Source organism: Argopecten irradians, chromosome 15 (genome assembly GCF_041381155.1).
Source record: "Argopecten irradians isolate NY chromosome 15, Ai_NY, whole genome shotgun sequence".
In the NCBI taxonomy this organism is placed as follows: domain Eukaryota; kingdom Metazoa; phylum Mollusca; class Bivalvia; order Pectinida; family Pectinidae; genus Argopecten; species Argopecten irradians.
In genome coordinates this window covers 33,142,785-33,157,170 of record NC_091148.1, presented here as the reverse complement: position 1 = coordinate 33,157,170, position 14,386 = coordinate 33,142,785, and the positions used below count along the sequence as shown (strand labels likewise).

The window sequence follows — 14,386 nt, the reverse complement described above, 5'->3', positions numbered from 1 at the left end:
GCATGCATGGGATGCCGTCCTTACATGACCATTGCTGTTAATATAGAGCGTTAAATTAATCAAACAAACAAATCTGGCCCCTGGCCGAGACACACCAAAGTATTTAAAAGTGGTAGTTTCTGCTCCTGCTTAGCGCTCAGCAAACAGGGAGTGGGATGACTGGTTCGCCTGTTGTCAATATAATATGAATGGTTGGGATGTGTTGCTTCGTGTGTTCGGCGGCATACTTCAGTGATATAGCACTATAAAAAGGGCAGCAGTTCCACTATACAAGAAAACATAACACGAACATACTGCAGTCTCCTAAAACACGCACTTCTCATTTCACACATGCTACACACTGCACACATGGGAGGCCGTCCATACATGACCCTGACCACATAATACGCCTGATATCCAGTGATTTCGCCCGTGTAATATTTTTGCATAAACACTCATGTAAGATCCTATATTTATTAAATATACGAAACGAGAATATATCTGATTAATATATCGTTAATACCACATTCCAGAAAGGGCGTGTACTTTTTTTCGGGAATCTTTTTTAACTTTCTTACTAACGTCTCAACACAATGCATACACCCTTTCATGACCATAGCTGTTAATAGGACGTCAATTAATCAAACAAAAAAAAATTAAACAAAAAAAAATGACTGGCTGTTAATAAGATGTAACTTCCAAAAGTTACTGTATGAAGTAAGAGCCGACCACAAGTGAAATTATTAATAAGTTAGGAACATGTAACTAACCAAACGTTACTGGTTGGAGCAAGAGCCGACCACAAGTGAAATTATTAATAAGATAGGAATTAATTCAAGTTTACTTGATGAATTACAAAAATATTGAAACATGTAAAATTTCTGTCATATATTTATATATGCTGTGATTGTAGATATGGAACAAAAAATGCAAAGTGAAATAAATGCATTCTTACTTGATGAATAAGAAAAATAATGATATTGTTCTGTAGCTGTTTACGTAGTATACATACATGTATATTGTTTCTTTGTGTGACACTATAATTCCGACTAAATAACACTTCGTGTGGTCATTTCCTGTCTAGCCGGTATTTGTATGATATCGTATCACACAAACAAACGTCACCACTAAAAGTCAAACAGCTATATAAACACTATAATGACATGGCTAGTTGTGAACGTAACAGTTCTGAAGCTAGGCTACTGGAAATGAATGCGGTGATTATGTTCTATTTGCTTTAATGTCAGATTTAATACAGCCAATTCACCAATCCTGGTCAAGTTGTTTTGACAGTTTTTGTTACTTATATAGCAAAGTTTTCCAAACCTACTTCACTTCTACAACCAAACATGTCACGGATAGATAGTTGGTTCTTTGTTGGCTTCGTTACCTTTTGTTGTGCAACGTGGAGAATTGGTAAGTTGAGTTTTCAAAATGCATGCAGTACATGAATTCAGTGAAACAATAGCTGATTCCTGACATCTTAATACAACATGAGTTTAATGAAGAATACGTTCTGTTAAGTGAGAAACAGTGTAGTGTATAGCGTATTTATGGTCTTCGTTACCCTTTCTTGTGCAAACTGGAGAATTTGTAAGTTGAGTTTTCAAAATGTTTGGTATATGAATCCAATGTGACAATAGCGAACATCTTAAATTAGCCCTGCAGGTAGGGCGTTATAGGAGATTTCAGAAAAGATGGCGTGACGTCACAGAAAGTTTACATCCCGGGTCCTCAAAGGTACAAACACAGTATGGCGACTAATAAAAACAATAACAGATATGTACATCCCTGCTACACAATCGATACGCTGGCAAAAGTATACACTTTCATACTTGCAAATTCTGATTTTTTTAAATAGCTTCTTATTGTTTCAGAGGTTACAGACATTTATATTTACAACTTGTTCATTGCTAAATATATTTGTGTAGATTTAGTGTTGAAGCCAGCTTGCGAAGCGGTGCCGGGCCGTCACACGTACCCGCTTTTTGTTCACACGTAGAAATCCATGTTGTGAAAAAGTTATGAATAGATAATTGATTTCAATGTATCATATTTCTTTTATACACGAAAAAATCTGTTCATAACACTAATTAATATAAATATAACGAAATGTAAACCACCTGGCCAGACCACGGCCGCTCGTGCATGGCTTCGCTGGTAGATCACCTCGGGTAACAGCCAATAATTGGGAAATTAATACTATTTATACGTAATTACCAACACATATCTCAATAAGTACTTGTAAAATATATCTATTTCGTTATTTCCCATGTATATATTATTTTTAATGAATGGTATAAACCACTGTTACACATAAATAAAGATGTATGTGTACATGTACGCACACGTACAGTATGGCTGCCGATATCTCGAAAAATAAAATAGTGAAATCGTTCAATTTCATGAGTTTACTTTTTAATTTTTAGCCATTTTTATTCCATGTGCCGTTATGTGAAGTTCATATTGAGGTGATATTACTTTTAAATAATTTGAATACATGTTAGATAGACTACATTTAGATATATTAATATAGGTAGATAGTAATTACTATAAATGCCGACCAGGACACATATTGCGCACGGCTTCGAGAATCCTAAAATACTCGAAGTTTTGTTTTAAAAATATGATAAAAAGTAACTATAAAATGACTCATTTGAATGTCATAAACTAAATTCCAAAATTTCTGACGAAAAAGTTAACCAGAATACATAATTTTGTGACTCTGAAAAATGACGAAATTCGGGATCTCGGCAGTACCGTACGTAATGGCTGCCGTGCGCTTGGGGTGATCTACGAGGCAAATTTTCAATTTGGCCATTATCACACATCGTAAGGTGTTTTACCAAGTTAGAATTTGAAAACATTAATCGCATATTAAAATGTCAGTATAATATTTTGGGGAAACTTGGAATTTAATTTGTAGTTTTTGTCAATTTTGTAACTTCTGTCAATATTTATACGTAGGTCTAATGGCGACCGTGTTTTTTTTCTCGTGGCGGTCGAAAATGGAATATAAACAGAGTAAAGTATATGAATACAACATGTTTATATCTAAATATTTTTGTTAAATATCTTTATTTACCCTTTTTATAATTAAAATAACGCAATAGTTCTCGGAGTGTCGTACTATTTATTACAATAAAATGTAAACAAACATCCCAAGCGGCTGTGTTCCCTCTATGTTTATGTGTAGATATACGGAGTTGTACCTTTGAGCGCCCGGATGTACCTTTGTGTGACGTCATCGCCATCTTTTCTGAAATCTCCTATTATGCTGCCCCTATTGCATGATCGAAAAGGCGACTAAATTTAGGATCTTATCTTTTCTCTTCTCAAAAACATGCTTATTTTACATTCAAAAATGGCGTAACAGAAATGATTATATTTTGGCCTAAGACAATCCAACAATTTAACATAGATAATTTAATAATAATAAAACTCCTTCTTTCCCATAAAATCAATTTCCCTCCTCTATCTTATTCCACATCTAACAAACCCACATAGCAAACTGGCAAATAGGGTCCTCTTCCTAGGTAGATGGTGTTATTATATCTGTATATAAGCACTCCTCTTTCTTGTAAATCTCTCTGGACAACGGGTACACTGCATAGGTAACATTTGTAAAATACAACGTTTATTGTTCAATCACATGAGCCCCTTTTGGTAATTTACTCGTGTAACATCTTTTCAGTTGATCATGGTTCACGTTGTCTTGTCGTGTTATGTTCTGGTGAAATACCGAAGAAACCAAATCTTTTTTATACATTTTCATACATGTATGTATATATTCCTATATGCCCCAATCAGGGAACTTCGAAAAACTAACAACTCGATACCAAACAAACATATACTCGATATTGTGGAAGTACCTTGTATTTATTTAATGCATACAAATATTTATCCATTGCAAAATAATTCAATTTCGTATGTTGCACTCATTATTTTTATTGGTTAAGTTTTTAGGGTTATCTGCTGCCCCTATTGCAGGATCGTAAAAGATAGTATTTCATCAAATATCACAACAGTTAATTAATACCTGGTTTCCAAATGAGTGAATCGAAATTTGATTAAGAAATATGTTCTATGATTCATATTTTGTTACCACCACGTCTTGGGATACCTAAATACCTAAACATCTTGCTGCTCTTTCCCCCTGTGAGGTAGGCTCTGGGTTCTATCCCCTGGCCGAGACACACCAAAGACTCTAAAAAGTGGTAGTTTCAGCTTCTGATTAGCGTTCATCATACCGGGAATGGGACGACTGGTTCGCCCCTCGTCAGTATAATTGCTTGGTGTCTTCGGCGGCATGCTTCAGTGTTATAGCACTATAAAAAGGGCATCAGTTACACTATACAAGACGACACAACACGAACATCCGCAGTCTCCCAAAACACGCATTTCGTTCTTCACACACGCTACACACTACATACATGGGGAGTCCTTACAAATCTCATGGTAATATGACCCGCACGTAGATGACAACCCTTACCCAAACACTCATGAACAAGGCATACACTCTGCAGTATATTTCTGCTGCTGACATGACATGTGTGAATCGGGAAATCACCGAATACCTTGCCGATATCTTATCTTCATATTCAATACTGGTAAGCTGAAGTTTGATAATATGTTCTGGATATCACTTTACCTCGTAACCAGCTATGAACATCCCAAGTGATTCTTAAAAAAATGAACATTTTGACAAGAAAACTTCCAGCTCTTTGAAGTAATTACAGTTGATCTATCGTATATTCAGTATGCCATATGACTGTCATAAATATCGTATGACACACGTGTAAATGACGCTATTGTAACGTCACAGGTAATAGCATATAGTTGCTAAAACTGACGTCTATTACAATATCAAGAAATCTAGGGCATGCTTCAGTGATATAGCACTATAAAAAGGGCAACAGTTACACTATACAAGAACACAAAAACGAACATACCGCAGTCTCCCAAAACACGCATCTCGTACTTTATACACTGCATACATGGGAGGCCGTCCTTTCATGACCCTATCTGTTAATAGGACGTTAATTGAATGAAACAAACATCTACAAATCGAATTAATAAAGATCATATGACAAAACTTTCATTAAAATGATGATGCTGCTATCATCTCTTTCAAAAACAAACCACTATAGTATTACTTTGCAACTTTGTCTCGGGTAAGATGAAAGAACATTTATGACATAAATTTTCATCAGAAATCACAACACTGAAATGTTTTCAAATGAGTGAATCCATTTGTTCAAGAAATATGTATTATGATTCACATTGTGTTGTCACCACGTCTTGGATACTTGAACATCTTGCTGCCATTTTCTCATGTTTACATGGTTCTCTCATAGATGACAACCCCACTTTAACCATTATAAACAAGGCATACACTCTGCAGTGTATTTCTGCTGTCTACATGTGTGAATCGAGGAATTTTTTTTTTTTGGTACTTGAAAACTTTGATGATATTAAAGTCATCTTTCTCTTCAGTACTGGTAGGCTGAAAATGGACTTATATGTCCTGGGCATCCCTTTATCTCGTTAACCAGCTATGGAATATCACAATTGATTCCTGAAAACAAAACATTTGACAAAAAAAACCATTTTGACGAGAAATTATATCCCAGCTCATTGAAATAATTAAAGCTGATTTATCATGATTTATCATATATTCAGTATGCCATATGGTTGTGATAAATATCGTATGACACACGTGTAATGACGCTATTGTAACGTCACAGGTAATTGCATAGACTTGCAAAAGCTGATGTCTATTACAATATCAAGAAATCTAGGGCATGCTTATTTTTGAAGACAAACTTGTCTGTTTCTAATAGAATTTTGTCACTTGATAATTTAGCACTTTAAGTGCTTTGGTTGGTAAATAATTAAACAAAAGTAAATGGTAATCCTAATGAAGCAAGCTTAGGTTGGTGTACATTACAATTTAATATTTACATTATCAATATTTAGATTCCATTCTACTTACATTAGTTTGTAACTGGTACAGAAGATATGACTCAAAATGTTCAGTCAATCAGAGTCTAATATGGCTCCAGAAAACGAATAGTTATCTGATGATCAAACTTGCGTTTTTCATGAAATTTCAAGGGTTGCTGATTTGAACAGCCCACCACTAGATGGCGGGCATAAAGAATAAAAGAATTAATCATGATACATGGATTGGCCTGCTGCAGGTAGGGCGTTATAATTATACCTGCTGCCCTTATTGCATGATCGTAAAAGGCAACTAAATTTAGGACCTTTTCTTTTCTTTCTTCGTAACTTACGCGAGTAGCTATGTGATATGAAATCTATTATATCGAACTCGTTCAATAATTCTATATACCACGAGCCTTAGTCACGTGTGTAAGATTATATTTATCACACAAGTTTTATTAAAAGCTTTAAATTTCGTCTCTATACAAAGAGACAATCATGCGAGGTCATATATAGCTTGCTTATGACGTCAAAACTACATTGGACGTCATAATAGTATTATTACACATAGGTCTCTATGGCATGGCTGGAAGGGCCTGTTATGTCATAAATTTAATTCTAAGATAAATAGTCCCGATTCATATATCGTCTGTTTCCTGTGGCGACAGACAACAACTTCCAAAAACGAAATATAAGGGAGGTAATTCAATCTTTGAGATTAAGCACTTTTTGACCAGGCGACAAAATACAAGGTTGTCCACTATATATCGATTTAATTTATTTCATTGTTTACAGACTTAATCACCACCGGAAATCATTCAAATATATTTTAATATTTATTCAAAATGCTAATAAAATAAACAATAGCAATATTATAAACAGGTGAAAAATATTCATTTTGCCGGAAATGGATCGGTTATCGGTGATCTCTTCATTTTCCTTGTAGCCATACTACATGTATAACGATATGATTGATCATAAACAAAACACGTTTTTCTTCCTCTAGTGTGACAATTTTTTACTCCTTTTATTCCTATAAAATATATAATTCCAAATTGTTATCTTTCTACTGATACAACGTACAGTAAATACTGTTGTTACATATCATTTTGATCTAGATTACTTATAAATTGATGTGATTTATACTGTATAACATGTCCAGTATCTGCACTGTCATGGACTCGATTTCTAGAATTATTATTATCCGTGTATAAGAAAGGATTAGTCGCTGGCTTCGGCGGCATGCTTCAATGATATAGGGGCAACATTCCACTATACAAAAGACACAACATGAATATACGTAGTCTCCCAAAACATGCACCTCGCACAACATACACGCAAACACACTGCATACATGGAGGCCGTCCTTACATGACCATAGCTGTTAATAGGCCGTTAATCAAACAAACAAACGATTAGTCGGCTGGCGTATTTTGTTTGAGGTTATGAGGAAATACTGATAAAGGTGACCCGTGTAAATTATGTAACCCTGGCGAAAGCTAAAATTTACACGGGCTCCATTATCATCATAACCTCAAAACCTCAACGAAATAAAAATATATTCCTTAAATCAACAAAGGCCTAGTGAAATCCATTTTCACCACATCATGCCAGGGCTGGAATCCCGAAAATACACCAATAGAAAACAAAAACTAGAGTTTAATCACTTTTCAGAAAATAAATACATTGTACTCTAAAATTCAGACGAAAATGGCCTTTTTCCACTTTCGCGTTATAACTTATAAATCTATTGCATTTCGCTGCAAGCTAAAGGTCAGTTATCCATTCGAAGGAATTGAAATAATTAGCCGTATTTAAAAAGGACTCTTTTGGCATCAATATTGCTTCAACTAAAATAACAACATTGCAATTTACCTGTTAAGGGGAAGCAAATCCTACAACCTTGTAACTTATGGTTTGTATGTAACGCGTTAAAAGTTAAGCACCATTAAATTCTATCTGCAATATTTTGGTAAATGCCGTATGACCATTTACCTGTAAGGTATATTACCCGTGTGTAAACGTATCGAGAGCACTATTGTACCCGTCCACACTGGAGTAACTATGTGCACCAAGAGTTGAGGGCGGCACTGCCACAAAGAATGGAAAGTATTCTGATGCTTCGGATACGTCGTCTGACCGGAAGACGCATTGCAGACACGTTTTAAATGTTTGTTTGATTAATTAACGTCCTAATTTAAACAGCTTGGCTCATGTAAGGACGGCCCTCCCATGTATGCGCGTGTGTGGTGTATGTTGTGCGAGGTACGTGTTTGGGGTAGACTGCGTGTATATTCTGTTGTGTCTTTCTGGTAATAGTGGAAACTTTTGCCCTTTTTATAGTGCTATATCACTGGAGCATGCTGCCAAAGACACCAAACAACACACCCCTACCCGGTTCACATTATACTGACAACGGGTGAACAGGTCGTCCCACATCACCTTTTTGCTGAGCGCTAAGCAGGAGCAGAAACTTGAACGGGTATACACTAGATATCTATACTAGGTCTTAATACAAATAAGGGATGTTTTCCGTTACTGATGTCAATTTACTGGAATAAAATGAACCTTGAATTTATGTGATGGCCATACTTGTTGAGACATCGTATTTCGAATTTGTTGAGCTGCATTCCTGCGTTGCTAGAAGTATGAATCAATTGACAGAGAAAGGTTAAGTACCATTCCATCATAACAATAAACAAAGAATGCATAAAAAAGTCGTTTGATTATTCGTAACTTTGTAATTTATTCGTAACTTTGAAATTTGTTTGCACGTAGGAAAAATAGAGTGGTGCTTAATTTTTGAGGCCGTGTATATAGCACCTTATGTTTCATAAAACATTTCAATGAACTTTTTTTAGACTGTCCTTAAAAAACAGACATCAGATTGCGTGGCCCTGGTTTTGTTAACCAACCAACCTACCTAAGAGACAACAGAGTTGAAGTTGTATACAAGCCCATGAGTACAGAAACATTTTAAAGATGGCTGACTTTTTTACGCACCCCCTTTGTTACAATTATTTAAGTGTCCTGGGCGCAAATTACGGTGAATACGGTAGATATATTTGATTCTTTATGTCGATTTAGAATGTTGTTGGGCGTAATTATAAATCAGCCTTCTTATCCAAGGTGCTTTTGTGTCAAAGTTTATTAAACAAAACGATTTCGAACATTGTGGAATAGACATTTACTTTGCAGTGTTTTGTTTCAGATGCGACTGGTAAATTTGGAAATTGCATAATTTACTTTAACGGGGAAACCCCACCAGTATTAGAAAATGGCGAACGAACATGCGTTCCAAGCGGTAGCATCAGCTTTGTCGGGAGACTCCTTGTCCACAACTACCGTGCTATCCCGAGCAATTGCGATCGTCGTCTGTTGATAAATGTCCGTCCTGCGCAGGTTAGTATAGTCTGAATTTAATGTTATTATTACTTGTACTTAATATTACTTATATACTAAAATAATTTTCTATTTTAAACTCGCACTTATTTGTGTTTGAAACTTTGTTTTCCATATCATTACGCTATTTACAAGGACGTCCTTATGTTGATGTCATTTTCGAGGTTACGTAATGAAAACGAATTGCCAAGCGAATGACTGATTTATGCAAAGGAATGAAAGGATTTTATCTAAATAAGTTTGTTTCTATAGATGAATTGTTCAAATACCGTCAAGTCCATTCAATTTAAAATTGCTGTTTTCCAGATACGTGTGTTCATGGTGGCAACGTGTACTATACTGGACAGCAATTTCAGAACATCGATGGTGTGAACTCTTGCTCGTGTCTGGGTGCTAATAGAGCTATGTGTTCAAAACTGCCGACTAACGAACTGCTTCTGTGTCGGTAACTGGTAAATGTGGTTGACCCGTTTCTGCAGCAGGCAGTCAACCATTCCCTAGTCAACATTAATGCTTCTTTCAATATTACAGAGTAATCTGCCCTTTCGATGATTACTTTATTATGCTGTCATTCGTTTGTGTGTGGACATTCCGTCGCTTTCCCTTAAAATGTACAAATTCAAAAGTTGTTTTTATAATTGTAAGCGACTTATTCTTAGACATTTGCAGCTAAACCCATAGCGAATTCTGTGGCTTTTTAAAGATACAGAACATGAATATTACCAGCAAGATTCGGGTATGGAAACAAGCATCAAGCAGTCAGTCTCAATACCTATCGAGGATAGTTGGAATACTTGAAGAAACGATAACAAATGCACATGATTTATGCATAATATTTGATTATACTGTACAAGTCGTGTTTAGTTTTGATAGATGTCAAATTCCGGTGATTTGATAATCAAAATGGAAAAAGGGCAAACTATGTCATATTTTCAATAAATATGGTGTCAAAAAATTTTGTTTCTGCAGTTTCTTTGTATAAACAGAAGAATGTCTTATTATTTCAATCGTCATTTTGTGAATAAAACATTCAGTAAAATAAGATTACAGGACGTCGCAAGTTTATTTATCCGAATGCGTCTCGGTAAAACGCTCTGTACACGTCATTTATTCGTTGAATGATATTTGCTATATTATTTGACGGGTGTTGATCCATTATAATATGGAATCTACGGGAGATAATCGATGTTGCCTTCGGCAGTATTCACAAACCATGGACGAGGAACAACATACAAACCGCTTTTGTATAATACGGATTTGGGTAATATTAACATAATTGTTTTTGGCTTCATTTATTGCTACATAATAACTGAAACTTCTATTTGAACAAAGATTAAATACTCTAAGTTACGTTTTAATTTGTCAATCTACCCATATTTTAGACAAAAACGAGCACCAGCGAAACCTATCATCTGATTTTGAGAATGTGTGACTATTTCCATGTTGTGTCAAGTGTTCTATTTTCCACAAATAAAAAGCTGTTTTTTGCGATTTACCATCCTCGATACTCCCAGGGTTGCGATCACTTACGATCTCTACACCCCTGGACTTATCTCATAGTAAAAGCTGAGACAACAGAATAGAACAGGTAATTTAGTCAGACGATGTACATCAAAAGAGCCGTATAACGTACAACTGTGGTCGACTGTGTGGGCTTTGATGTTAGGCGTCGCTCTCTCTGTAGTCTCTCAAAGGAAATCTGTGCTAGCTGTGTGATTGGTCCAATGTTTTTTGCTGACTGCCTTCAATTTCACTACGATATAGTCCGAGGTGTAGAGATCCTAAGTGAACGGAACCCCTGGAGTATCGAGGATGGGCGATTTACTTGTACGACCTACACGTATATTTAATTCAATTTACATGTATATTACAACACCGGTCTGTAACTTCTATTTGCTTTTCGTTGAAAAAAGTACTTTGCCAAAAATTATGTCCGGATTGTAAAACTACTAACCGTCACGGCAGCTTATTTGGGGACTTTCATTCTACATGCCACTTTCACTAACATTTTGATTCGTGATCCAGATTTGCAATGTTCTTCTGTTTGAAAATATTTTGTGGCGGTAAATTTGCGCGATTTTCACAAAACACGAAAGTGAGTTGATTTACAATAATCATTTCAAATAACCTGCGACAATTAGATAGATTCGTGCGAGAATGAAGTTAAGACAGCTTCCTGCGATTGAACTAGACTGTCATATCTCCGGTCCATCGTGGGAAGCGTTCGGTCACGTGTGACGTAGACTGAACTTATTGTTGAAATGTCAGCGTGGCAGCTCCCAGGCACGCGGCCAGGACCTTTGTGACGGGTCATCGGACTGAACACCAGAACTAGGCTTCTCGGCCAGGTCGACTATAGAGGATTCTGAGTACGATCCCTAACATTACAAAACAATGGCACGAATAAGTGTGTCATTATCAGAGGGCAAATAATGTGGAACTTACATAATCCGGATGTCACATGGATATTTGGCCGGTATAGCCAGGCGTTTGTATTGTAGAGGTTTTAATTACTATCAGTTAAGAAGGAAAATGACGTACATTTATGTCGGGTATTCAGAGATGCAGATTAAAAACCTAAACTGTTTTATTCATTGTATGTAATGTGTTAAAATTGCATGCAGAAGCATTTTGACATATGGTAATTTTATGTTGGCTGTGAGATAACACTAATTTGACATAGATTCGCTCGGTAAATGCTCTCAATGACGGAAAGGAAGCGTAACCTAACTGGACACATGGGTTTTATTGATTGTCATCGGGTCTTGATACATAACACTCTTGCACGTTTCAATACATTACATTCTTTTACACCACGTGTTGATTCTATGGAGAAAACGAGAGAAAAAAAAAGAAAAAAGAAAAAAAACCGCACATACAAAATATTCAAGCTCATTTGCATTCAATATGCTCTGATATTGTCAATCAGTGTTTGATAAAAAGATGGTTATTTTAAGAGACCAGGTTTCGCCCATTTTTATCGCTCTCGTTCACCTTCCCCCACGCATTCGTGAAGTCACGCAGCTGTTATTTATTATTCATTACGAATCACAAATTGTACTATAAACATGGGGCATTGATTCGTTTTTCTCAGCCTATGTATTTTGATGCAATGAAGTATTTCACGTTATAAAATGTTAAAAAAAACACCAATGGAAAACAAATCATTTTAATTGTACGAAGCCTGTCGCTATAGGGACTCCTAATATTGTTTTCCGTCAATTGCAAATAGTGCTTCCATAGAACTTCCGGTGGTTTATAAGTGAATTAATAATGGTCTGTAATTATCAATGGGAATCTCGTTAAACACGCGAAAATCTTTATCATTAAATACTATCTCAATTAATATTTACCGGTATTTTTTTATATTTAAACAACAAATATAATTTTTCATTTCAAATCATTTATTCAGTTAATATCGCCTATTGATTTAGACACAAAGTAAAGCTCAATAGTGTTGAGTAAATTACAGTCTAACGACACTGAGAAATGGACAAATTGATTTTGAGTATTAGCTTTACCTCATAGAGACGTAGATCCAATCGGTCAGTGGTTGGAGATGGTGAGAGTAGGAATGGTCGCACGGGTCTGCTTATTGATGATTGTAATGAATTGTTCGAGAAAATCCGTGTATTGGTAATGAACTTCTGTAAAGTAAAGGTTGTTAGTTATGCTAGACTCAAATCATATTTGAAATGTATTTTAACGCATCCATATCATAATTTTATTTATTTTTAATTTGAAATATACTAATCAACCAACCAACTGTCCTTAAATGACTCTAGATATTAATGGCTTTTTTTTTTTTTTTTTTTTAATGTTTGCGTTTGATCAATTTTGAATTTTAAAATATATCAAAAGAAGGGAGCTGTACTTTACGGATATTCAATATAAGGTGTTATAATTAAAAGTTTAATCAGTGACTTTTTTCAATCAACTGTCCTAAAACAACCCTTTCTGACCTAGTACCGTAAACCACAAGATAAAAATTGTCACCAAATAGTACGAGTTTTAAAACACCGCTAAAAAACAAAAGATAAACACCACCTAAAAATAAACGGGTAGCGTGTTGGCATTGCCCAGTAGGAAAGGCATAGACCGGTATATATACTACCCCATAGTGGATAGGTAAAGATTACAGTCTATTTCCACAGAATTCACATTTAATCAATACTTTTGTGTAGATAATTCATTGTATATATAAAACACAATACGCGGGGAGCCCGTTTTAGGACTGAGTAAACGGGTTATTAAACGCTATGCGACCCTCATAATTTTGGTCCATGAACCGTTCCCCAACTTTGGAATAGGAAGTGTTCAATCGTGTCTTAAGGGGGGAATAATGCGGGATCGGATGGGTGTCGCTGCTGTGCTGATTTCTTACTGGTGTAATTGACGTCATTGGGCAGATGTACACACAGCTTGCATTACGTATTAATCAAGTATGAGTATTAAGTTTATATAAAACTAATCCGGGGGGATTAGAATTATTTAATAATGAATTATAAGCAAAGAATTCGAAAACAAGTTATTTACATTTCATGAAGAGTTACAGTGTATACCGTAACGAAATATCAGCATGAATTTTCATTTCTCTGTATTCCATTAACTGTAAATAAATAATTTGATAACTTTCCTCTATCTGTGTTTTACAAGCAAACAATTTTGTGGTATTTCTTCAATGGTTTTAAGGTCTTTCGTGAGATATTTGAATTCGCTGAATACTTTTTTAGGCGGATAACTATATATGTAAAAAGTCCTAAAAAATTATTTTTTGAATGTTGATTATTAAACATCTGAACAAAGATGGGAGGCATTTAAACCTGTTAACTTCTAAATCATTTGAACAATACCATTAAACTAAAATGTGGGTTTTCACCATGTCTCGGCACTCAGTTAAATATGTAAGGAAATACAGATGCAGCAAATGTTACAAGTGGGAACATCGTTAAAATTCATTATTGAACTTGATACACAACATTGTTTCAAACCATTTTACAGTGAGCATGTGTTGTGTGACTGCAAGTTTAATAATATAAGTATTTAAAAGATTTAAAAG

The 14,386-nt window shown here is 35.3% G+C and overlaps 1 long non-coding RNA gene across 1 annotated transcript; it reads left to right on the top strand.

The window, feature by feature from the left end:
• The first annotated feature begins 1,138 nt into the window (after positions 1 to 1,138).
• LOC138309064 (uncharacterized) lies at positions 1,139 to 10,549 on the top strand. The gene is made up of 3 exons (XR_011206191.1): positions 1,139 to 1,395; positions 9,137 to 9,327; positions 9,634 to 10,549. It is a non-coding gene; the product is annotated as an uncharacterized lncRNA (long non-coding RNA).
• Positions 10,550 to 14,386: the final 3,837 nt, after the last annotated feature.